We start from the raw sequence: 27,498 nt of genomic DNA on the forward strand, positions 1-27,498 counted from the left end.
TTATTCTAAGGCATCTTGTATTTTCCAGTTTCACCAACAGATGACACTAGTGATTTCTATAATGGGTTGATAATTTTGGGAATACTGTTTTATGGAAAATCTTAGACCCTGTAGTTTTGAGATTAAAAGAACAACCACCACCCCCAAAACCCTAAAAACTCAGAATTGTTAACATTTTTTTATTATGGCTTATTTTTAGTCCATTCATGCAAACTGCAAAAATATCAACGATAGTATTATGGTAGATTACTAACATTTCAATTCTTTCTACAAATGTAAAATTCTAACACTAATTCTCAAATAAAATATCTGAAAGATATTTATGAAAGCGATACATAGATATTTCTTTTATCTTTTAAAAATTAGATGCCGCTGGGCATGGTGGTGCACACCTTTAATCCCAGCACTCAGGAGGCAGAGACAGGTGGATTTCTCTGAGTTCAAGGCCAGCCTGGTCTATATAGTGAGTTCCAGGACAGCTGGGGCTACAGGGAGACCCTGTCTCAAAAAGACCAAAAAAAAAAAAAAAGAAAAAAAACCTAGATGTCTCCTTCTTTGTCTACAAAATTATTAAAATACCTCTATCTTTTATTTTAATTATCTTTCTCTCTTTGTACACTGCATGCAGTAAGAAAATATATCAGCAAAATAAGGCAAGACATTGCCTAGAAGAATGATGTAGCCAAGTCATGTAATAAAACCCATCTTAAGTATTTCAGATTGATTATAATCTGTAAAACAATGCTCATGTTACTTTCTGCCTTACTATGAATTTTCTAAGAGTGAGTCGTGCTTTCCATACCATTCTTGAACTGGAGAAACATTGCTTCGGCCACTTTAAATCTGAACATTGCTATGCTTGCTTATTTTATTCCTGCCTTTGTATTGTCTTTATCTTCACCAGAACTGATTATTTTTTATCTTAAATTTAATACAGTGACTAACCAGATGCTTTGAAGTCCTATCTGCTACCTGTCCATCGCTACCTGTCTGACACGGGTATTAATCGATTTATGAAGGAAAGTTTACAAAAAGGAGATACAAAAATTTCACAGGTGTTTTGGGTTCCTTGCTTTGAAGTGCATTTAAAAAATATGTCATGGGCCGGGCGTGGTGGCATACACCTGTATGGATCTCTGTGAGTTCAAGGCCAGCCTGGTCTACATAGTGAGTTCCAGGACAGCTGGGGCTACAGGGAGACCCTGTCTCAAAAACACCAAAAAAAAAAAAAGATATGGATCAAACAGGAGCCTTAAGCACCAGCAGGACATATTTTTTTAAAGAGCAATTTCTGAAGAGAGAGAGACAGAGAGAGAGACAGAGAGAGAGAGAGAGAGGCAGAGAGACTAGGGTTACTTTGCACTGAACTGAGGTCCTCACTCATATTAGAGAAATGTTAAACAAAAAAGTTTGCCCTGCCCCCTAAAACTCTTATTCCATCATGTTTAACTGAATATGATTTTGTGTTACGTAGAGAATAAAATTAGTGAAAACAGATATTTATATATTCTCTCTGCATTTTTGATGGAGATATTCAGACTATGATCACTGAGTAATGTCAGCCATCATTTTATAAAGATGTGGAATATCAGAGCAAAGAGTGTAATTTTTTTCCCAAAATTTCTATCATAAATAACTATTGAATTTTAAAAATATTTTGTCTATTATTTTTATTTTATGTGTTTGGGTGTACTGCCTGCATATGTATAAGTACACCCATGTTGTACCAATGTCCACAGATTCAGAAGAGAGTGTGAGATTCACTGGAGCTGTAATTACAGACAGTTGTTAGCTGCCATGTGGGTGCTGGGAATCCAATCGGGTCCTCCACAAGGGCAACCAATTTTCTTAACCACTGAGCCATCTCTCCAGTCCCTTCTATTGATTTTTTTTTTCATCTTTTTGAGGCAGGGTCTTTCTGTAGCTTCAGATGGTCTGAAACTCACTATGTAGACAGCCTGGCCATGAAATAACAAATATTTGCTTGCCTCTGCCTCCCGAGTGCTTGGATTAAAGGCATGCCCACCATGCCTCGCTCAGCTATTGAATTTTAAGTGCACCTAAGGTAGTTGAAGATTGTTTCATTTATTATTGAAATTATATAAATGCTGTGGCTGGAGAGATATCTCAGCAAATAAGAACATTGGCTGTTCTTGCAGAAGACTTGGCTTCGAATCCCAGCACCCACATGGCTGCTAACAACTGTCCGTAACTCCAGTTCCACATGATCTGACAGCCTCTTCTGTCCTACGTGGGTATTGCACGACACGGGTGCACTTACATACATGCAGGCAATACACTCATACACATCAAAATAATAAATAAAATATTAAAAGAAGAAATTATGTAAATGCCAATGACTGACATTTTAAAATATTGACCCAATCTTGTGTGTTTGTAGTAAACTTCACTTTGGTTAAGATATACCTTCCTTTGAAATTTCAATGAATTTTATTTCCTAATGTCCTATTACGAATTTTTGTTAGTAAGGGGGGGTGACTGGTAAGATGTCACAATGGTTAAGAGCACTGACTGCTTTTGCAGAGGACCCAGGTTTGATTCCCAGCACCTCCGTGATGGTTAACAACTGAAAAAAACTCCAGTTCCAGGGGATCTGATGCCATCTCCTGACCTTCATGGGAATTGTACTACTCAGGCACACTTACATACATGCAGGCAATACAACTAAACACACAAAATAAAAATTTAAAAAATTTTTTTAAAATTTTTCTTAAAGAATTTTTGTGAGCATTTGGGGAACACAAATTACATTTGATAGGCCTTTGAAGAAAAAAAAATAAAGAGGACATGAAGTTTGGGGGTGGTGTAGTAGAGTACAGATTTACATGAGGAGAGTGTATGAATATGATAAAAATATATTGCATGAAATTCTCAATCACCAGTGTAAAAAGAATTTTGTGTCTATGTTCAGATGGAATATTCGGTAGTAATCATATTTTCATTACAAATTTCAACACTTCAGATATTGTGGATCTTCTGGCCTCAGAACCATTGAGTAACACTTCCACTCTGATTTTCTGCATTAGTATGTGTTATAGAGACATGAATTTGTCACTTAACGAATGTTAGCTATTGCCAGTGAAAACATCTGAGTCTACTATCTTCTTCATAAGATTTTCATTTCTATATACTCTTTGTGGTTTTTAAAAGTTGATGTCTATTCATTTCTTCCATAATCAATCTTAGTACACTTTGTTTTAAATAAACTTTTCATTACATCAATTTTTATCATTTTACTAAATGAGTTTCTTTATGTTTTTCATTTTTATCAGATTTTGCAGATTCTATAAGGATGAATGTAAACACTCTTATTTATCTGCCAGCTACCCATTTTTATATATGATATTGACGATTTGCAATGTCTCTTTGTAATTCTGGAGAGAATTCTATTAATATTACTGATATTATTTTAGAAGAGCAATTTGTCTTTTATTTTTATTTTTGCACTTTCTAGATCTTGTTATTTCCTAGTATTTAATTTTGAGCATCTCAGGGTAAAAAATCTGATCATTACTTATACTGCTTACTTATTCTATTGCTATGATAAAATACCATGACCAAGAAAATTTATAGATGTTATCGGTCTTATGGTTCCAGAAGGATGTGTCCATCACAGTGGGAGAGGTATCACTTGAAGCAGCAGGTGCAGAAAACTGATCTCTCACATTTTCAAGCAGGCACAGGAAACAGAGAGACAAACTGGAGCTGGAACTTGGCTATGATCACTCAAATCATTCTGCCCCAGTGGTATGGACTGACAGCTAAGGGGTTAAAAACTCCTGCTATTCTCTCAGAGACCCAGAGTTTCATTTTCAGCAACCACATCAGGTGTCTCACAACTTCCTATAACTTCAGCTCTAAGGACATGATGCTCTCCTCTTGCTTCTGTGCGTACTTGCCCTCAGATGAATAGGCACACACACACACACACACACACATATATGTATATAAAAAATTAAAAATAAAAAACTTAACTTTCTACTCCTCATTCTGACAATATTAAGTCATAAGATATTGCTGCAAATGTCATCAGTTGTATGGCACAACTTTTGTTATTTTCATTTCATTTCATTAGTCAAAGTATTTTCTGATTTCTTTTTGAATCTGTCTATTGGCATAGATAATTCAAACATGAGAAATTTAATTCAAATATATGAAGAATTTTCCCATTTTTAAAATCATCTTCAGGGAGTGTATCAACTGAGATTTCAAACTTCTTTACTTATTTAGAATAATTTCATGATCAAAATATTCTGTGAGTATTTCCTATGCTCCTAAAAAGGAGAAATACTATAAAGTTGTTGGCTACAGAGCTTTATTCAGGTCATTGAGGTAGAGTGGGGGCTGCAGAGATGGCTCAGTGGTTAAGAACACTGAATGCTCTTGCAGTGGACCTGGGTTTGATCCCAGTACTCAATTGGCAGCTAACAGCCATCCTTTAGTTCCAGGGGATTCAGCTCCCTTCACAGACATTACACAACATGGGTGCACTAACAGACATGCAGGCAATACACTCATACACGTAAAATTAAAATAATAAACAAAATGTTTTAAATTTTAAAATAGGTAAGGTGAGTTGATTTTATTGAGATTTTTGTACACCCAAATCTATTATTTTGTCTCCTTGCCCAATTAGTTGCTGAGAGATTAATTCACCCATCCTATATACTTAGTTACTTTTCCCATTTAGGAAAGTTAAATCATCACTTTAATGATCTGTTGTTAGGTATGTATTTTTATTCCATTGGTTCTCTTGCAGGATACTGCTGCTCATCGTGTTTTATAATACCACAACATAAAGTGCATACTTTTGTTATCAAAGCCATGCCTATATTTTGCTTATGCTTCTTTTTCCTCTGTTTTCCATCCTCCTAGGTTGTAAACATAAAATTCATGTCTTATATAGGAGATATAATTGTAGATCCTTTATTTTTATGGTCTCAAATAATTTCTGCCTGTGTACTGGGACTACTTAGTATATTAACATTTAGCATAATTACTGACCTCATTGTTTTATGAGAGCCATCATTCTACTCATTTGCCACTTGTTCTTTTAAAAAATATTTTATTAACTGTTTGAGAACTTCATACCATGTATTTTGGTTATTTTGGTTATATTCTTCCCACCCCAACTCTTCACAGTTCCACCCCACTGTACTGAGTTGCTTTTTTCCCCTCAAGGCTTCAAATTCATTTTCCAAAATCTCTTAGGTGTAGAAACATCCATGGAGTATGGTTGACCAGAGGCCATTACCTTAAAGAAGACAGATTTTTCCTCACCCAGCAGTTATCAAATGCCTATAGTGCCTCTGCTAGTGGTGGGACATTGTGTCCAGCTTCCCTGTCTCCATGCTGGGATGTTTGTCTACCTTGAATGTCAGAGGGTCTGTGCAGGCTAATACATGAATTCATATGTGCAATGGTCCTGCTGTTTGCAAATCACCATTCTATCATAGTCATCAACAGCCTCTTCCACAAAGATGCCTGGCGGTTGAGGGGAGGCGCATGATATAGACGTCCCATTTAGAACTGAGCACTCTGTAATCACATATTGTCTGCATGTTGAGCAGTTGTGGTTCTCTACGCTAAATGTCTTCTTCTACAAGAAGTTTCTGTAGTGAGAGCCAAGAGAGTCACCAGTTTTGTATATTGCAATAAGTCATTAGGAGTCCTTTTAAGACTACGTCCATTTAGTAGAATATTAGTAGTGTGGTCTCCCATAAGGACTTAAAGACTATCTTGCCACTGATTTTTGGTCCTGATAAGGGTGTCAGGTATGGGTTCTATCACATGAGCATGACTTAAATCTAATGATGGAGGGATTACTCCTATATCATCCATGCCATTATTGCACTATGCACATGTTTTATCGGATCAGTTGTTATTGCATCTCACAGGGTTCATAGCTGGTTGAGGTTAATGTTTACTTTTCTCCATCAGTAGCATGCAATAGCAACTTCCAAGACTATGAAACCTTCCAGTACAGATGGGGCCTCTGAGTGAATGCCTCTTGATTTCTCTTTGTATTATGACTCAAATATATTGTCCTCAGAAATAGGGTATTATCATCAGGAAAGTAATCAAAAGCAATTTTTATAGACAGTAATTTTGGGGGCTCTTTGGTACCCCACCAGCCAACAACTCCAAGAAAGGTAACCCATTCCTGCTACTGGGGTTTTATTTGCCCAGGTGAGGTGTTGAATTGGGATATAGTCTCTCCATTTAGGGTACCTCAATTTAAATCATTTTTGTATGTGTATATGTATATATTTTAGAGCACATTCTACAGTCATAAGTTTCCATATGTTATTTTTAATGGGCTTTTAATGTCAGTTGTCCCTCCCTTTATCCTGTCCTCTGCTTTGCCCTCCCTTAAACCACCCTATTTATTACTTTCTATTCCAATGTTTCTTTCCCACATATATCACTGTATTGTATCTCTCTGCTCTGACTCATACCCCACCCCTCATGTTACCATAAGGACACAACCATTTGAGTGAAGAGACAGTCTAAATGGAAAAAATGTTTTTACCAGCTATATGATTCACAGATGGATAATATCCAGAATATTCAAGAAACTGAAATAAACAAAAGACCAAGAAACCAATCAATCATTTTTTTTTAAAGTGGGACACAGAGCTTAACAGAATTCACAAAATCTGAAATAAAAATGAATGAGAAACATTTAATTTTTTCAGCATCCTTAACCATCAGAGAAATGCAAATTAAAAATACTTGAGGTTTCAACTTACACTAGTCAGAATGGCTAAGATAACAAAATAAAAATGACAACAAATTCTAGTGTGGATGTGAAGAAAGGGGCACATTTATTCACTGCTGGCTCGAGGGCAAACTGGTGCAACCACTATGGAAGTCAGTGTGAAGGTTACTTAAGAAGCTAAAAATAGATCTACAAAACGATTAAGCATATACCCAAAAGACTTTACAGTCTACTACAGAGGTACAATTTTTATCCGTGTTCATTACTGCTCTATTCACTATAGCCAGGAAGTGAGACAACCTATATACCTATCAACAGATTATTGGATAATGAAAATGTGGTACATTTACAAAATGGAATATTTTCCAGCTGTTTTATAAAACAAAATTAAGAGCCTTATAGGTAAATGGGTGAAACTGGAAACAGTCATCCTGAATAAGGTAACCCAGACACAGTAAGACAAGCATTTCATGTTTAATCACATAAGTGAATATTACCTTTAAATATTATTTCAGAATTGCATATATTTATACAATGTATTTTGATCATTATCATTCCACACTTTTCCCCTGAGAATCCCCCTGTATCTTCTTCATGTGCCCTTCCTAAGTTCATATCCCCTTTCTTTTCTTTCTTTTTTTTAACATACTGTGCTGTTCATATGTACTCATCTGTGCATGAGCATGGGGAGTATCTACATTATCATGGTCAGTCTTCCAGAGACCACATCTCTAAAAGAAATTGAATCCCCTCTTTGTCCCTGTCATCATCAACTCAGTAGCTCCTCATCTGGGGCTAGGGGCCTCTGAGCCCCTTTGCCACCCATGCCTGAATGACTGGCTTGATTTTGAGCAGGTCTTTTAGCAGAAAACCATATTTCATGAATTCAATGGTCCTGTCATGATGAGGAGACAGTTTTACCCAAATCTACCATGATCTCTGTCTCTTAAAGTCTTTATGCCACCTCTTCCGTTATGATCCCTGAGCCTTGTAGTGAGGGTGTAGTATAAGTTTCCTATTTATGACAGCATTGCACACAGGTTTAATAGTTGCACTTTGACCATTTGTGAATGTATTATGTGCCATAGTTTGTACTGAAGAGATGTGAAGGCTGGACTAATATATATGTAAAGAGAGATCTATTTAGAAGGCAGTTTGATACTATGCCTATTTAGCAAAATAGTAATAGTATATGCTAAAATAACAGTCCTAATAGTAGTAGATTCTTACCATGGTCAAGAAGCTCCATGGTTACAGCTTCTTTGGTACATCTACAATATCATGGTAGTGTTTTCTCCTGGGTAGGGGCCTTAAATCCAATCAGAAAGCAGTTACTTACCTCATAACATACATGCCCATGGACATATCTTGTAAGGATGTTCATTATTGTAACTAACAGTGTTTATAGTTGGGTGAGGCTGATGATTAATTTTCTCCCACAGAAGTTTGCTCAACATCTAGTACTATTAAATGCAACCAGCAGAGAGGATGCTTCTAGGTCAATACCATCTTGGATTTTCCAAATTCTGTGACCAAAGTATGTGGTATCTTTAGCATTAAGATCTTACCATCCAACTCTAGTGGGTAACCTAGAGCAATGACAATATCCTATAATGTAAAGGGAGGACTCAACCTCCCTTGACCAACAACTCAAGGGGAAGAATCTCATGCATGGCATTGGGCTTTTATTAATGATCTATGATTTCTGGGACTAGAATTATCACCTGGTATGCATACATTTTAATTTATTCTTTAAATGTTACATTTCTTTTTTGTATAAATATTTCAGACAAATTTTATTGATTTTAACAAATTATTTTCTCTATTGAATTGTGGGCTTGCAAGCTTGTAGGTGACATTACTATCTTCTCTTTTTAATCTAATGCTTATGGTGGACAATGTCTTTTCCTTCTTAGGAATGTGTATCTTTAACATGAAAAAGCCTATAAGAGCACTATTCACTTTTGACATTATCTGAAGAGCTTCAGAAAGTCTTTTCCTACATGTTAATCTCTGTACTATATCAGAGTCTACATGAATTTATAAAGTCTCCATTTTAATACTGTTCTCTGTTATATTTTATCCTCAAGAGTCCAGCCACTTTAGCTGTCTAAACATCCTATAACCCTCAAAAAAATGCTGATACCCCAGAGCTATGCTTTGATTCCAGCTCTCTGAGATATACTCAAAAAATTATATGTGGTTAGTTCCAGCTCAACTGCTCCAAGTCCTGTGTCCAAAGAGTGGCTTTTCTTCAGGAATCGGGTCCTATCTTCTGGTTCTGGGAGGCAATCAAGGGTTTTGGCGATGTCTTGTTTTGACGGGGTCTCTCGAAGTACCCTTACCAACAACCTGAAAGGAAGTTTCTCCTTCCCGGAACTGTGTTTTTTGTTGTAGCCTTCAGCTGTATACCTGCATTCATATGTTTATTATATGTGAATTTCCCAGAAGACTTTGAGTTAAAACATTTCCCTCTGGTTTTTCATGCCATTTAAGTATTTTTTATCTCCCCTTTCACTCTCCCAGTTTAACCTTCACAGCTCCCTCCATAGTTAAAGTACTCCCCATTTACCCCCTTAATAACACCTGTCTTTTACTATCCCATTCTCTCTGACTCCTTTTTCTCTTTATACCCGTAGTTCCTTTCCATTTTCCTGGCTCTGGAAGTTAGATCGGGACATATACTCACATCAAGGGATTTGGAGCTCAGATTCAAAAATGAGAGAATATATGGAGCTTTTGTTCTGAGTCTTTGATATTTCACTTAGTATAATAGTGTCTAGTTTCATCTGTTTACATGAAAATTTCAAAATTTTGTTTTTCTTTAGCGCCCTGTAGAACTTTATTGTGTAAATGTATCCCATTTTCTCACCCATTTATCAGTTGAGGGATATTGTTTATTTCCATTTCTTAGCTTTTGTGAAAAGAGCAGCAATAAATTTGGCTGTGCAAGTATCTCTGTAGTAGGATGAGTCAGGTGGATATATACCAAGTAGTATGGCCAGTTCACACGGTATATTCATTTTCAGATTTTTAAAGAGTTCTCCATACTGACCTGGCTGCCTCCTCTCTGAAGGCAAGCTCTCACAGTATCAGAGGATACTATACAAACAGACTAGAGAGAAAACCAGTCAATTGATCTACCAAGCTGTAATTTCTAATAAACAACAAGGAATGTCCTTGTAAACCATCACTATTGGTACAGTAGTGGTTTATTTATCTTGGGGATAATCAACAGCTACCTACTTAGAATTAAGACCTTCTGCATGGGAGGGAACTCCAGGGTGGTAATGTAAAACTAGCTAAATGTACATGACCATAGAAGTCGTAGATCCTAGAGAAAAACCTACTTTTGCCACAACCCTAGACCAACATAATTTTTTACTTTATTCTAAATATGCAACCTCATATTTACAGACAAGTTCACCTTTCATCACTTATCAAAAAAGCTTCTTGAAGCAGATGGAAACTATTACAGAATTCTAAAACTGGTCAAATACAGAGGAAAAGTGACTGTGAGATGCTTAACACTGAGTGAAACATCTTCAATGCAACCTCTACACATAGAATGAATGCATGTCTCAAGAACACTCACCAGAGAAGTTTCGTCATGCAACAGATGGTGATTAACAGAGAAACCTGCAATTGGCCAATGTGCAGAGAACAAGAGGCCACAGAGTGCTTATCCCTGAATAGAACACCCTTTTCAAACCTCTGCCTCCCAATGCTGAGGGATCAACACGGGAGGGGAGATAGAGACAGAGTTGTTGGATGACCACAAGGAAACAGAATCTTCCAGACAGTTGGTCAGGTACCCATATGAATTCACAGTAATAGTGACAGTACTCATAAGTCCCATGCAAGCTCAAACCATACAAAATCTCAGTACAGTCTTGGGGAAGTGGGTATAAAATCTCAACCCAAGCTAAGGAACTTCTGGCAACTGATGCTGCTAGGAGGGGAGAGACAATATGTTAAAGGGATGGTACTCTTGGTGTGCCCAATGGAATCACCCACATTAAAGGACATTTGGGCATACAAACCAGATTCTATAGGCTGCAATAAATTAGGTGGGGATAGCTGAAAAAGTTGCATGGCAGAGCTTTGGATGTTGCATGGAAGAGCTTTGGATTATCTTAGTGTTCACTTTATAAGTATCTACTTGGTCATCACCACCTTCTGCTCCTCCTGTAAGACTCTGTCACTCCCCCTCTTAGATGTCATAAATTGCCAAAAGTTCCTTAGGTTGGGTTAAATTTCTTTTTTAAAATTTTTCTACAACTTTTGTACATTTCACATAGTTCTTAATCAAATTTAGACTCCCTACCTCATCCATGACTCTACATTCCCCTCACTGTGCTTCATGAATTCTGTCTACATCTTAAGTCCCATCCAGTCAAGCATTTTATCCAGATGTCCTTCAGTGGAAGTTCATCTACTGGAGTCTCTTCATTCCCACATCTAGAGGTGTTAATTAGGTCTACTCTCCCCCAATTCTCCCAGAATTCAAAGGTAAGACCCTGCTGCTGAAGACAAGACATAATGTGACATAGGACTTGTAGCAATGGAGAAGGAATTGACGTGGAAGCCTCCTCCCTGAAAACTAGCTCTCATAGTTTTATAGGATACAATGCATGCTGCTAAAGAAGAAAACCAATCAGAGGTCCAACTCATTCCTAAAGGGAAATAACCATAATGACTGGCACAGCAAACTACCTCTATTGGTGCAGTAGTGGCGCTGTTATCTATCTGGATGGTACTCATTAGCTATCTAATTGGACTTAAAGCCCTCTCAGTGGGAGTGAACTCATGGTGCACTGTAAACACAGCCAAATACACATGACAGGAGAGGACATAGATCCTAGAGAAAACCATACCTCTGTCATACTTCTAGACAAATGAAATTTCTTACCATATCCTAAATATGGATCCTTATATTTATAAACAAGTGTACTGGACAGTATTCATCAAAGAAGCTTCTTTTTGCAACAGGCTACTGCAGAGTTCCACAAATAATCACATACAGATAATATACTTCTGAGGGATGCCCACCCCTAGGTGACATATCTACAGTTGAAACTCTATACCTAAGGCTCACAGAGCACAGTGGAACAGGGGTAGAGAGAATGCAAGTGCATCCCTCAACTCTCACCAGTGAAACTTTCTTATACAACAGAGGTTCATGCACATAGAAGGCCAAAACTGGCTAAGTTTTAGAGAATAAGAGACTGCAGAGTATGCATCCTTGGACAGGACTCCAATAATAAAATGTTTTTTAAGTTTCAATTTTATCCATACATATAAAATAACAAATTATACAAATATCATGCCTTCTGCTGAATACTTTTGTGAAATATATTACTCATTTGAAAGCCTAGAATAGTCTAAGAACTAAATAAGTGCCACCAGCATCAAATTGCCATCCTACATGACTCATCCCAAAGATGTTTTTGCATATTTTGCCTTTTTAGATGAACATTAATCTAAAACATAGTTATACAAGTTTCAAAGTAATTCCTCAGAGAACTACTTTACATAGTCCACTGAGGCAATCCCTAAGTTATGGGTACTAACTATATACTTTCAAATCCAAGTATATAATTCTCATAACATAACATCTTTAGGCTGATTGTAGTTTTACCCAAGAAAGCACAGACTTTTGTTGTATTTTAAGAATAAGAGTGTGATTCACCATTGCGTTATGTTACTTTTTTAGTTAATGCTTAATATCTATTTTGGAAATACATGTTGAAGTCTGAATTTGACCTACTGATCAATTAAATTGAAGACTAGATTAGAGCAAGACATTTTTGTGTTTCATGGATGATCTTTCTTCCTTTTCAGTGATTTTCTATGAAATATAAAAAAACTGAGCTGGACTCATCCATTAAAGTAAAAATTCTACTTTTATCCGAAGGTAATGCAATTCTATTTCCAGACTGCTGGGTCAATAATTCAGTGTTGTACTCGATAACCAAAATAGTGACAAGCTAAAGTTTTATTCAAGGACAACAAGGGAGAAAGTGTCCATTGCTGTGGACTGCATTGGTCCACTGAGAAATGGAAAGGACAGATATCAAGGGTCCTTATAGGCCCTGATAGCTATTATTTAAATTCTGATCACTTGCATGTAAAATTGGAAAGGAAACCCTTGGAACAGCTGTTTCATCTTGTCTGATACTTTCAGAGGATCATAGTTCACACTACACAATATGAGCAATATTTTGAAGGGATATCTAAGTAATTAAAGTTTACTCTGCCATGCCAGCCTGAAGTGAAAGTGTCCTGTCAGCAGATTTTCCATCTGATGGTCATGACAGAAAGAATTTGGACTTTTCACTTCATTTAATGTACAAATCTGTATAACCAGCCTTATAGTGCAATGAAACTTCAGTATCTGTGTGTAAGTAAATTATGGACAGAGTTACGGACCCAGGAGGTGACCTAATGTTATATTCAAAAGGTGAAATCAAGTATGATATTCAACCTTGAAGCAAATTGTGCACGTTTAATTAAAATTAACGAGATCGGTTTGGTTAAGTGATGAAAAGAAACATGCCCAAACAATCCAATAAATATACTACAATCAACAAGTGGACTTTAGACACTCTATTTTGATGTTTCTTTTTACTGTTTTTAATAATTAGATTTTAAATGTGGAACTGTTAGACATTTCTTTGCTCTTTTTTTCTTTTTCTTTTTCTTTCTCATTCTTTTTTTTTTTTTTTTTGAGACAGAGTCTCTCCCTGTAGCCCCACCTGTCCTGGAACTCACTAGGTAGGATGTAGACCAGGCTGGATTCCAACTCACAGAGGTCTCCCTGCCTCTGCCTCCCAAGTGCTTGGAATAAAGGTGTGCACCACCACAAATGGCTTGACATCATTTCTTAATGTGTATTCTTGGTTCAGATGATGACTTTGGAGCCAAGAAGTCAGTGGTTCTTGTTTGAGTTCCCACTTTGCTTCATGGTTATGCAAGACCTATGTAATTTTGATTATTTTATCATCATTAAGTTTGTATGTAAAAAGGAGCTAGAGTTTTCCTGCAGAGACATTTTGATAAATCAGAAAAAATTTTGAGAAGGAATGGCCTCCTACACTTACTAAAAATAAGTTGTTACATTGTTGATGGCATCTAATTTAGATGTGTGATTTTAAGCAAGTTATTTAATATTCCATTTTCTCAATCTTTAGCATGATGAAATTGTAACTATCTCTGTAACGTTGTCAAATTAAATGATTGCATGCAACATGAGCTATAAATATTTGTCTCATCATAAGTGTTCCATAAGTTTCATCTGATATGAAAATGTAAGAGGGTACTGGAAAGCACCAGCTCTGGAGCATCCTGCCAAGATCTGAATACTAACTCTGAGAGGCACTTAGCCTTGCTTGGCTTCCCTCTATTTATTTGTAGAATTTGTATGTTAGCAATGACTTCTGCCAAACAAGATGCTTGTGAGGATTAAATGGGGTAATATAATGTGTTCCGGAGCCATAGCACATTTATAATAAATAGTTGGATCATCTTCTATCTCTGGCTATTTTTTTCCAGAAGGAGAAAAATATTAAAATATGAAGAGTAAATGATAAAGAATTGTTTATTCATCATTCATATTGTCAGAGCTAGCTAGTCCTCCTAATTTTCCTCCTCTTCAGTCTTTCTCTTTCTCCTTCTCCTCTTTCTCCAGCTCCTGTTCCTCCTCCTCCTTTTCTTCATGTCCTTTCTGTAACTATACCTAGACTATTTGAAAATAAGGCAACTGCATCTGCCTTCGGAACCAAATTTCCTGAATATTTTGCACTTCTGAAACCCAAGCTTAATTTCTTGACTTTACTGTATTATGCTTTCTTTATAGATTTACTAGAGAGGGAGAAAACACAGGAACTGTGTTGAGCCCCAGGCTTGTGCTCATTTCACTGAAAAGCAAATTCCTGAAATAATATTTTCTTAAGCCAGAGGGGTAGGATTGGACTTGAAAAGCCACTTCACCTAATCTCTTTCCAATGCAATTTTAGTGCCTTTAAGCATATAGAAGTGCTATATAGTGATGCATTTTTATCCATTTTATGGTACTTTTAAATATAAGCTCTAGAAGGACAAGATTTTCACATTTTGTGTGATATGTTTATATATCGCCAGTTCCACATAGTAGGCTCGCCACAGTATTTGTTAAGTGTGCAATAAATATATGAATAGCAGCCTGAATGCTTCCATCAAACGAATGGCTATTTTAATTATCAAATATTTAGCTTTTGAAATTCTATTTCCACTAACCCTAGCATTTGGGATATTTATAGGTAGCATTTATTTAGGATTTAGAATGAGTTAAATATTATCTTTAGTACTATGTCTATATTTGCTTAGTGGCTTGTAATCCCAATCCTATGAGACATTATTAGCTCATTTTAACAACAGGAGCTGAGGCGCAGCAATGAGATAAACGTGGTCTTCTGTACCTGTCCTTCAGCAATTATGGATTAAATCAGTGATAGATTAAATATACTGTGAAAAGTTTGTGTGTACTGAAAATGTACAGACATTTTTCTATCATGGTCTAAACAATAGATTCTCTGAGACTTGAAACTCCATCCATGGTAAAATAGCTGAATGGGGATGCTAAGGGAGCCCAAAAGTATTTGGCAACAGTAGAAATTTTCGAAAAGCACATGGCCAACAATTAATTCCTGGCCTTTTGGGGAAGCACTTTGGAGTTCACTGCATCATTGGTTCTGACACACTGTGCACACATTGCACGGTGCATGTAGTTACCCCATAATCTACAAGATCACAGAATGATGCCTCAAACAGGTAAACCCAAATTCAAGAATACCATATGCTATGAACTGCAGTATTCACTGAGCATACAAAGCTTCTGCCCTTATAGAAACATAATACTTTAATTACAGAAAAAAAGAAACTTTTCATATTTTCCTATCAGTGTTCAGCATGTGTCAAATTCGTGTATCTTTGGATTGTATTGTGTTACAATGTTTGACTTTGAAAATTTCTGTTTGAATTGCTGACTTAAGCTTCATGAAAAGCCATTAAATGAATTTTGGCTTCGGATTCAGACAGAATTTCTAACAATTTTTCAAATGGTCCTAAGCATACTTCTGCTATTTTGTACTGTACATTTTTATGTGAAGTAATTTTCAGCATTGGGGTCAATAAATCATAAATTTGTTTTATTTGCATACCTATTTTATCTCTATATACCTCTGGCCATGTAAAATTTTCTCAGATAAAATGGTGTCATAAATAATCAAAGTTTAAGAAGTTTTGACTTATATAATACAATGTAAAACTATTTGTGTGGTGTTTGCATTGTTATTAGGTATTATAATAATCTAGAGATGATTTTAAGTATAGGTAAAGAAGACTGCGTTTGTTCCATGTACCTACTGTGGCATGCTATGGAAAGGCACTAAGCAGTTTGATGCACTTGATATTCAGAAGAGTCCAATGATTTTGAATGACGATTGGAATTTCTCCCAGGATCAGGCAGTCAACAAATGGACACCACCCAAGTTTTCTTTGTACAGAAGAAGAAGGAGATGATTCGTTGCAGATACTCCTTGCTAATTTTATGTAGTCACTTTGAGACAGCCCAGAATAGCCTCTAACTTCCTATGTAACCAGGAATGACACTGAGCTTCCTAACTCCCTGTCTCCAACTTCACAATGCTGGGATCACAAGCATGCCTCAAAAATCCCGTTTTATAAGGTACTGGGGATGAAATCAAGGGTCTCATACCTGCTAGGCAAGCACTCTTCCATTTACTACAGATAGTTTTTACTTAGTACATGATGTTCAAAGTAGTAACATGTGTGCTATAAGGTTATTTATTTTTTGAACAAATGTTGGATTTCAGTTTTGCTAGAGTCAGATAGAGAAGATCAACTTGGACCTGATTTCTTTCTTTAAAAATTATTTACTTCTGCGTGAAACTATGTATTTTAATCATGAAATGGAGATCTTTTTTAAAGGTTAAAACATCATTTAATTTTATGTCTTATTGGGATTATACTGAGTACAATATTGTATAACTATAATAATTGAACTGTAAACCTAAAAATGTGCGTCCAATTTTGTAAGAGATGCATCCAAACTCAGAAAATTGTTATTGAATATGTCAATGCTGATGTAATGAAAAAAAATCTTTCCTTAATTATAAATTTGAAACTGTCCCTGGTTTAACCACGATCACTCTAAGTTAAGTCATGTGTCTTTTACCTGCTCTAGTCTATCTTCTAAACACACATAATGATATTATTACACACATATTGTAGTCATCCTTCATTACCCAGAGCTTCAATATATTTAATTTTAGTTATTTATCTCAACCACAGTCTGAAAACAATGGCAGAAAATTCTGGAAAGAAACATTTCAAACTGTGTCTGATTAACAACATGGAACTTGCATCTCCCACTTTTTCCTACTCAAGGCAAAAACTGTATTCTTCTCTAGCATGCATGTACTGTACCTGCCTCGCACCCCTGCAAGTTGAAAGAACACACCTAGTTTGCACAATGTATGATTACAACTGCCCTATTTATCGTTAGTTATTGTTAATCTCTTACTGTGCCATATTTACAGGCTAAAATTTTATGGATGCATATAGAGGAAAATAGTATATACAGGGTTTCCAACTATCAAAATTCCTGCACTACAGAGCTTAGAATTAATCTAGTTGATTAAATCAGACTATTGTAATGATATTATTACATAGATACAGATTTGTTTCTGGCAGGTTTAAGCATTCTCAATTCTGTTTTCTTTTTTAATTTTTGCTATCATTTTTCTATCCTAGCCTTTAGATAGACCTTTGTGGACATTCTGCAAATGTTTGCTTAAGCACTGAATGAAGAGTGAGAAGGGTTTTCATGCAGACAATGCCTGCACTGTCTCCAGGCACCTTGTACTATTCACTACATACAGGAGTGGGTTGACAATCAGGGAAAACTGTTTGCTTTTACACCCAATGGTTAAACTCTTAAACGAATAACAAAGGGAGATCTTCACCGACATTGTAGGAGGTTATTGTGTTATTATTAAGATGCATTAATACATTGTAGAACTTGATTGAGGTGTGCTTTACTTGAGAGGGACACTGAACTCTCTAAGTTTGATAACTGTTAAACTGTGAAAATGAAACAAAAGATAAAAGTGTGTGTTTTCTTTGATCTGCTCAGGGTGTCTGATTGCATTTTCACTCTTTAAAAATTGCATCCAATTGAGCATTAATGTAGAAAAGAGCAATGGGAGGAAGGCGATCTCAGAGATTATTCTTACTGTATGTTAGTAAAGTAATCACAGACCCACATATGTGAAGCTTACAAAATTCAGAATTTAAATTATTTGTGGATAAAAATTTCTCTTCATTGCACCAATCCTTACACACACACACACACACACACACACACACACACACACAATTACACACAGGAGTATATTTTTTTCCTTCATGAATTCCAAATTTATGTTTCATATAATCTATTGTACATATATTTTTTTAAATTTATTTATGATTTTAGTTTACGTGTATGCATGTATTGCCTGCATGTAGATAAGTGCACAGGTGTCAGGCAATGCCCATGCAGGTCAGAAGAGGCTATCGAATCCCCTGGGACTGGACTTACAAATAGTTGTTAGCCGCCATGTGGGCGCTGGGATTTGAACCCGGGTCTTCTGCAAGAACAACCACTGTTCTTAACTTCTTCGCCATCTCTTCTTCCCCCGTACTTATATTTTAATAACATGTTACTACATTACATAACAGTGTCATTATGAAGAACTTCCCACAAGAAAGAACTATTTTGTGCATATCTCTACATTGGTTGTTCTAGATACTTTCACTAATTTTGTTTTCCAAACATGAAGTTTCTTACAGATTAAGAATCTGAAGCTCAGATAAATTAAGTATATTATCTCAAGGATGCATAAACTTAAGCTTCCATTTCTCATTACCATTCATGGATCTTTCAGATAACTGGCTCAGTGTAGAGGGAAAGAGTTGTCATTGACCCTGGTGTTAAGCACAAAATCAGACTGTTGAACTGTAAACACATTAGGCCTATTCCATTTTTTCAACTGAGTACTGAGAAGTCCATGTGGTGGTGAAATCAAAAGAATAAAATGTCACATATTTGGTGGAATACTTTAATTTATTCCTTTTTCCCTGAATAGATCAACAAAAGCAAAGGAATAATAGCAATGCCATTAAATTACCATTGGAGATACGTTTAATTAAACATTGTTGTAGTAATTTTTATTTTTACATCTACAGACTCAATTACTTCCTTGTAATCCATTAGGAACATGACCATTTTGATAATAAAAAGACTTTCAGACATTTAAGTAGTAAATTTGCACATTTCTTTACTCTGTTACTTTTCTGAATGATTATTTTAAAGATGTAGATCCATATCTCCATATGTTTAAGTCGCTGACAAAGTAGGGGATAAACTGCTTAATTTTTGTAAGTGCATTAAAACAAGTAATTAGAGAACCATATGTAGTAGAATGTCATCATTTATCTCCAAAGGCAATCTATTTCCACTCAGCTTTATTGATCTGCCCAATAAATTCCAGAGACAGAGATGGCAGAGTCCTGATAATCCCAGTAAACACAATTAAGTGAAATTCTAGTGAGAACCAGTGTAAGTTAGAAAGAAATGGACCAATAACCTTCCATTTTAAAATGCCCCCATTTGGAAAATCTAATTCACTTCAAGGGAAAAATGATTAGACATCTAAGCATTTTTGCAGAATGAAATTCTTTCCTTCATCATAACTCATCTCCTAAAATTCAAATATATTTTTCTCTGACTATTTGATAAATCCACATTTATGACAAAAGTTTCTCTTCTTCTTCTTCAAATTAGTCCAACTAAATAGTCAAATAAAGTTACTTCCTTAAGTTTCCTTAGAAGCTTAATCAGTATTTTTATGAATCAAAATATACAGAACGATTTCTAAACTAGTCATGTGTTGTTATATTTGACCAAAATTCAGTACTACACAAAGATTTCATGAAAGATAAGTGTGAATCTTGGCACTCAGTAGGTGAGTCATGTTTGTGAGTTCAAGGTTGACCTTGCCTATATATTGAGATCTTGCTCAGAAACACACACACACACACACACACACACACACACACACACACGAGAAATTTTGAAAGACTGCTACATAAACTAAGTTAAGAAGTGTCTGTAGATTTTTCAGCATTTCCAGCAGAATGAAATACATTATGAATCCTGTATGAATTGACAGTTTATCATTTTCCATAGAGTTCTTCAAAAACTTTACATATAGCATATCTCCAAATAGGACAACTCAGGGGAAATATAAAGTGTACAAAAAGAAAATAAATTAGTAGCCAGAGGTTTACAAATTCTTTTGCAATTGTTGTTGTCTAGTTTGTTGCTTGTCTTACTGGGTGTGGGGGCAGAGTCTGACCATGTATGTTCTCAAATTTGTAATCCTCCTATGTCTGCCTCTCTAGTGCTTGACATCTAGTGCTTGCATCTCTATGTCAAGCAAAACTTCAGGGGCTAGATCAACATTCCTGTGACAGGAACGTTGTATCAGCTTTGGAAAGTAATTACTGTGAGGCTGTTTCTTCATTCAAAATACGGCAAGTATAACACAAACTAGCTTATTTAATGTTTAAAAATGGCATCAAATGCTCTATGAAAATGAAGGAGTGCTAAAGTATAAAACGTGTGTTGGGCTTTAGTGGGGTAGACACTATTTTCAAGGGATACTAGCAACATATCTTCAACCAACCTTTCAGAATCAACGATTATCTTTCTAAACACTTGTGTCTCAAGTATGTCACAGTTTTTCCAAAGGACTAAAGTTTATGATAGGCATGTTTTAAATTAGCTCTAGTGGCAGAAATTTTAATAACAAATTTAATTCTAAATGTTTTTCTAAGATGAGGAACGTTATTTAAAAAGTACCAGATCCATGTACTGGTAAGTAAAGAGATAGGTTGAGGTGCTCTGCTAAAGTCACTTGATTTACTTGAAGATTTTTCTCTTTGAGAGGTTTTTAACATAAAGTCATCAAAGTAACATCTTAAAGGAAAACAATACAGTTCCTTTACAAATATGTGCGTTTATAAAACATATTTGTCTAAGAAGATAAATACAAATTAATGCTCATATTAAAAACTGGCTATTTGGCCGGGCCTGGTGGTGCACACCTATAGTCCCAGCACTTGGGAGGCAGAGGCAGGTAGCTTTCTGTGAGTTCAAGGCCAGCCTGGTCTACATAGTGAATTCCAGGACAGCTGGGTCTACAGGGAGACCCTGTCTCAAAAAGACCAAAAAAAAACCAAAAAACAAAAACAAAAAAACCTGACTATTTGACCAAGAATGTTGTTCAGCGGTAGAGTTATTGGCTACCACAAGTGAGGATTCATCTGGCTCCACAAAGACACAACATCTATTTACTTACTATAATCTCCTCAAGAAATAAAGCCATTGAGTTCAACTAACAATTTGGTTTGCTCTATTCAAAAATTCTGTCCTATGTTCTCAAAACACCTTCCTGAATAAAAGGGTTACAAAGAGGTTCACAATTAATAGCATCCCTAGAATTATCTTTAATGGGTAATGTAGTCTCTTCTTTTAAACCAAAAGAGTACAGAATAAATATCAACAATACAAGCGGAGCAATATTTCTGTATATCTGAATTTTGTGGTGTTTCTTTACCATTCTACTATCCTCAAGAGCTCCTGAGAGCACTTGTCATATATTGAGTATTTTACAAAACAAAATATATGTTGTACCAGCTCTTGAGATCAACACGGCATTGAAAAGGAACTTAATTACTGTGAGGAAATGTGTAAAATTCTGACAAGTATCTAGCTCTGAAAGTTGCATCTGAGGGTATCAAGTCTAATTATTGTTAAGGACGGGATGTGATTCATAGTTTTTCAGCACTCTTGTGAGCTCATTTGTGTATCCATAGTTCCAAATTTCCTGAAGAGTAAACACATGAGCTACAACTGAAAAGTAGATCCCTATGCATTCCAAATGACTAGAAACATCTACTCCATCCATGAAAACATTGTCAGCCCTGGCTAAATGCACTGGTTTTAAACCAAGTTCAGCATTCCAAATCAAAAGTGCTCCAGATTTATGAGAGCCAAGCCATTTGATTAAAAAAAAATTAGCTAATATTAGACTATAGGGCTATTTTATACTATAGTTCTGGTAGCATGCTATTTACCCAATATATCACCTGTATCTACAATTTGCTATTTCAATTCTTCTCAGACATGATTATTCACAATCAACAAACAGCTATAATTAAATGCAGGCAAACAAAAGCATGATATGCTTTGTGGTGCCTGCAGATTATTCTCATATATGAGATATAATTACTGATGATGAGTTTTTACTAGATACTTTTCCCTGCTTGCTTTATATCAGCAATTTTAATATCAGCATATGCATATTTAAATCATCTTTTGAATAGTGTGCATCTTTCCTTTACATTCCACTGTAGTAGTTAGCTTTTGGGTGGATTCCCTGAATGAAATTACTCAGGTATATAAGCACATATTGAACATGAGTGGAAGCAAAATTAAGGATATTATTTTGACTAGATCTGCAATTATATGCTTTATTATTATTTACATTCCTGACTTAAAAAATGCTTTAAATCATTTAAATTTTTCTCTGTTTCAACATATTGGCAAGTGCTAGTGCTACTGGAGGAAAAGATGATTTGAAATGCTAATATGGTATGGAGAGATAGAGCTGTCCAAAAGAGTTTGGAGTAAGTAAGCCTTTCAAATCTAATCCAGACTGGCGGTGGGAAATGGTAAACAAATGTGCATGTCTCTGGCTTTGTTACCAAAGGAGGGGGATGGCCTCCAGCTCGTGTTATATTTAATAACATGGTTTAGTGGCAAACAGCCTGGGCTTAAAATTGGGAAGGTTCACAGAGGGAGAGAGAGAACATTTCCTAAGGTCACTTGAGTGCCTCAGGCAAGACTTCACCCTATGGATGCTTATTCCACTGCTTTTATTTACCCTTTGCAATCTGCTTTTATTAAGGGTTCTGTGTTGGTATTATAAATTCTAAGAATTGGCTCAGAGGTTAAGGACACTGACTGTTTTTGCAGAAGAGCCAGGTTTGAATCCCAGCAGCCACATAGCAACTAACAACTGTCTGAAACTCCAATTCCAGGGGATCTGATGGCTTCCCTGTCCTCTACAGGCATTGCATGACATGAGTGCACTTACACACATGCAGGCAATATGTGTATACACATAAAAAGCAAAAATGATAAAATATTTTTAAAGTTAAAAAAATATGTATTTTACAAACCCATATATAACTTCTTATATGATGATGAATTTGTTGAAGAGTCGCAATACACATGGCTTAAATGAGGAGCCACTCTGTAAAAAAATGTTATTGTGACTGATGTGTTTAGCACTAAGGAAGGTCTGCTATCTATCAGTGCATAGGAAGCTGCTCCAAAAATTCTTGCTTGAAACAAGTAAGTGATGATCATTGCACCAGCTGAGAGGTTCTGTTGATCCAGTCAGACTGGACCCTTCTTGCTGGGATAACATGATTTTTTCCTCTTCTGGAAGGAGCGCTGAGGCCTGGAATTCTGAGAATTAGCCTCACATATGTGATATTTGACTGGGAGTCCCTTGGGTGGCCATGTTGACTAAACCTACGGCTTTCATTATCGATCAGTGCATTCTTGTTTTCATAGTAAGGGGAAATCAGTGGATCAAACTGCAAAATGCTGGACCTGAGAATTGGAAGCATTCAATCTATTACGATCTATTTGATAAAGTAATTCAAATAACGAAACTAAATTCATACTACAACCATGATTGCAAGAACTATAAAATCAGCTTCTAAAGAAAATGCAAGGCACTTGTTTATAGACCGATTTGGAGGCATTAGGAAAACAATATCTTGAACATGGTTATCGATAAGCTGATCCAAAGAGTTAACTGGATGTTAAGGCCACCCTGGTCTACGTAGTAAGTTCCAGGCCAGCTGGGGCCACAGGGAGACCCTGTCTCAAAAAGACCAAAAATATATATAGCCTCCATCTTTTGCAAAAAGAAGTTTCTTTGATGAGTGGCATATAGTATATACTTGTCTGTAACTATAAATATCCATATTTAGTATAGGGTAAGAAATTTCATTTATCTAGAAATATGATGGAAATAGTGTTTTCTCTAGGATCTATGACCTCTTCAGTCATATATGTATTGCTGTGTTTACAATGCTGCCTGTGAGTTTATTCCCAGAGAGAGGATGTTAAGTCCAATAAGATAGTTGTTGATTACTCCTCAGATAACAGTGCCCCTACTGGACCAATTGAGATAGTTTGCTAGTTGTTGTGGTTATTAGGCCTTAGGGTTGGTTGGACCATTGAGTGATATTCTTCCTTAGCAGCTTACAGGGTATCCTCCAGAACTATGAGAGGCAAACTTCAGGATGAAGGCTTCCAGGTCAGTTCTTGCTCCATTGCTCTGAGTCTCGTGTCTGAGGTAGTATGTCCTGTCTTCAGCCATACAATCTTTTCTTCCAGTTCTGGGAGATAACCAAGAGCTCTGGTAATAGCCCATGTTATTTTGGGAATCTCTTGGAGCACTCTCAACAGCTACTCTAAGGGAGGTCTCTCCTGTCTATCATTGTATTCCTTGTCAGAGAGCCCCAAGGTATACATATGTACTAATGTTCATATGTTCAGGTACTGTATGTGCATTTATTAGGGAGTTTAAGAGGTAACACATTTCACTCTGGCGTCCCTAGCCCCCAAGATCCATTCATCTCTACTACTCTCCCCCCTCATCTGACCTCCCTCTTCCCTCCCCAGTCCAAGCTTCTGCATTATCCTCCCTCTCCCCATTGTAACACCCACTTCCCACTATTCTTCCTCTCCTGAGCTCCTCCCCCACCAAGACCCCCTGCATGTCCCTCCCTCCTCCTCTCCCAGTGTAGACTACAGAATACCACAGCTGGGAATATATGTCTGAGAGAGGCCCAGTCCTAGGTGACATATCTACAGTGGAACCTCTACACCTAAGACTCATGGAACATAGTGGAAGGAGAGGTAGAAAGAAAACTAGTGCATCCCTCAGCTCTCACCAATGAAGTCTCCTTATACAACAGAGTGTGAAGCACATAGAAGACCACAACTGGTCAACTTTTAAAGAATGAGAAAATTCACAGTGTGTGTCCCTGGGTAGAATTCCTATATCAAAATTCTCCCACCCTCTACCCAGGGATAATTGTGGAAGAGGGGTGGAAACATTGTAACAGTCAGGGTTGGTCCATGAACACAGAGAAGCAGAGATTTTCAGGCCACCAGAAGCTTGCACATATCAACTTTTGGTAGTGGTGGCATTGAACACAGGACCCATGCTAACTCAATCAGACAAGGGCCCAGAATGGAGCTAGGGAAATGAGTGGTGGGTCGGCCTAGTCTGGAAACTATTGTAGACCAATTACTACTAGATGAGAGAGACTAGGCCTTAACAATGGTCAATTTCTAGACCAGTGAATGAAATTTCACCAAAGGATATCTGGGCACAAATACTTGACTGCATATGACTTAACATGTATGTTGGAATACATAAGGTCCAGTGAAAGGGTGTAAATTTAATTATGAATTGATGTATAAAATATATGAAAGCTCAATAAAATTGTTTTAAAGTCCATGAATGTAGCAATAAGAACTAAATGTGATGTGCTGTGTGGGCACAGTAGAATTGAGTGGTACTCATAGGATAATAAACTTTTGTGATACTAACATTATATTAAAGATATTTTGATTTACAGAAAGTATTAATGGTTGAAAACAAAGGTGAAAATATAGATTTAGTATGGATTATTGTTCATTCATAATTTTTTGCATTTAGCTAGTAATGATCCCAAAGTTTTCAAATTCATATCCATTGAACCTGAAAGCATCAGGAATTCTCATTAGGAATGTCTCAGGTGTGTATCATCGCACAGCAGTTAAAAATAATTTACAGGAGTTACTGCTGGTGTAAGCATGGACTAGGATTTTTCTTTTTATTAAAAAATGTTTAGAAATAGGAAAAAATTAATATCCAGATACTTACAAAAATAGTGCAGAAACTGACTGCATCAAAACAAAAATAAAAACAAATAGTCCTGAACTTTTACTTAGAATTATTCAATAGCTGCAGGAAATTTTGAAGGTCGTTTCCTGACCCAAATGTGAATGTAATATTATCTGGTTTATTTTCTGACTCCACATCAAATATTCTTCTTTATACTTCTGTGTTTAGCATCAACCTTTCTTTGACTACATACACAAAATAACAAAATACTAGGGATTTTAAAAGTAAGCTTAAAAAGAAAGTTTATTAGTGAATAGAGTTCTTGCTTCTCCCACCCTGAACTCATTCTGTGTCCACACTAAGGTGTCCTTGTTCTTCTGAGTGCTTCTTAGCCCCTAGTTATCTCTCCAGGAGCATCACCTGAATTCTTTGGACTCATTTTCTACTTTCATGTGCATGAACTTTCCATAATATTAAATTCTTATGCACAAATAATTGCACAAGAAAGCACGTAATTAATGTTAACTGAGGCATTTGTATTCAGACACCCAGGCCTTTAAGTCTTTGTCTGATATATCTTAGTTTTGAACTCACTGGTAAATTCTTCCATTTTCTTCCCTCAATGTCTTCATATGTAAAAAGAAGATAGAAACGTTGGCTCCCTGAGTTCCTGGAAAGATTAAATTGGAAATTTTTTTAGAGTCCCTTGGACTTTTCCTGCATGAGCCAAGTGCTTCTATAGTAACCACATAATGAACATTGTGAAATGAACATCGTGAAACACCTCAGATTTCTCTAAATCATTTGAAATGATTGATAGTAAATATTTTGAATTAAGGAACAAATGAAAATGAAAGCCCTGAGTTCTCTCAAGGGTTTGTCAGCTCAACACTCTACTAAAATATAGGACTTACAAGCTTAGAGTCAAACGGATGTGTGCTGGATAAAAATTATTCAGTCATTGCAAAGGGAATACATATAAAATCCTCTTTGGAAAATATTTTATGGTTAGTTAACTTATTGCTCTTTTGGTCTTAAAATTAATTTGTTGTTAATAATTCGCCTTATTTCTGAAACCTGTTTCAGTTGAAAATTTGTTTCTTATAATGTGGAATTTTCCTTTATACTATTATCCCTTAATTATCACCCAATATGATAGTTTAAGCTCTCATTTTCAGACACTCCTTACAGCTATCTTTTATTCATGTTTTTAAATTTTAATCATGTGTTTGTGTGTAGTTATGCGCACGTTAGTGCAACTGCCATGGAGACCAGAGGACACTGGATCCCCTGAAGCTGGAGTTACAGGTAGTTGTGCAATTCTCCATGTGGATTATGGAAACTGATCTCAGGTTCTCTACAAGAGTAGTATTAGGCAATTTGTGTAGTCACTTACAGCTAACTTCTGGGGTTTAACCTCTCAAATGATGGACTGTAATACTATTTATATTTGTTTCAAGATAATTTGAAAATGTGAAAATCTGGTACATCCATGTTTCCTTGAAATCAATGGTAGTAATTATGTCATCCTTATTTGGATTCTGTCTATAATTTGCATTTACCTGTTTATCTGTATATTAAAAATAATTTAGCTGGGCATGGTGGCACACGCCTGTAATCCCAGCACTTGGGAAGTAGAGGCAGGCAGATCTCTGTGAGCTCAAGACC

Source organism: Nannospalax galili, unplaced genomic scaffold (genome assembly GCF_000622305.1).
Source record: "Nannospalax galili isolate Female #2095 unplaced genomic scaffold, S.galili_v1.0 scaffold828, whole genome shotgun sequence".
Classification (NCBI taxonomy): Eukaryota; Metazoa; Chordata; class Mammalia; order Rodentia; family Spalacidae; genus Nannospalax; species Nannospalax galili.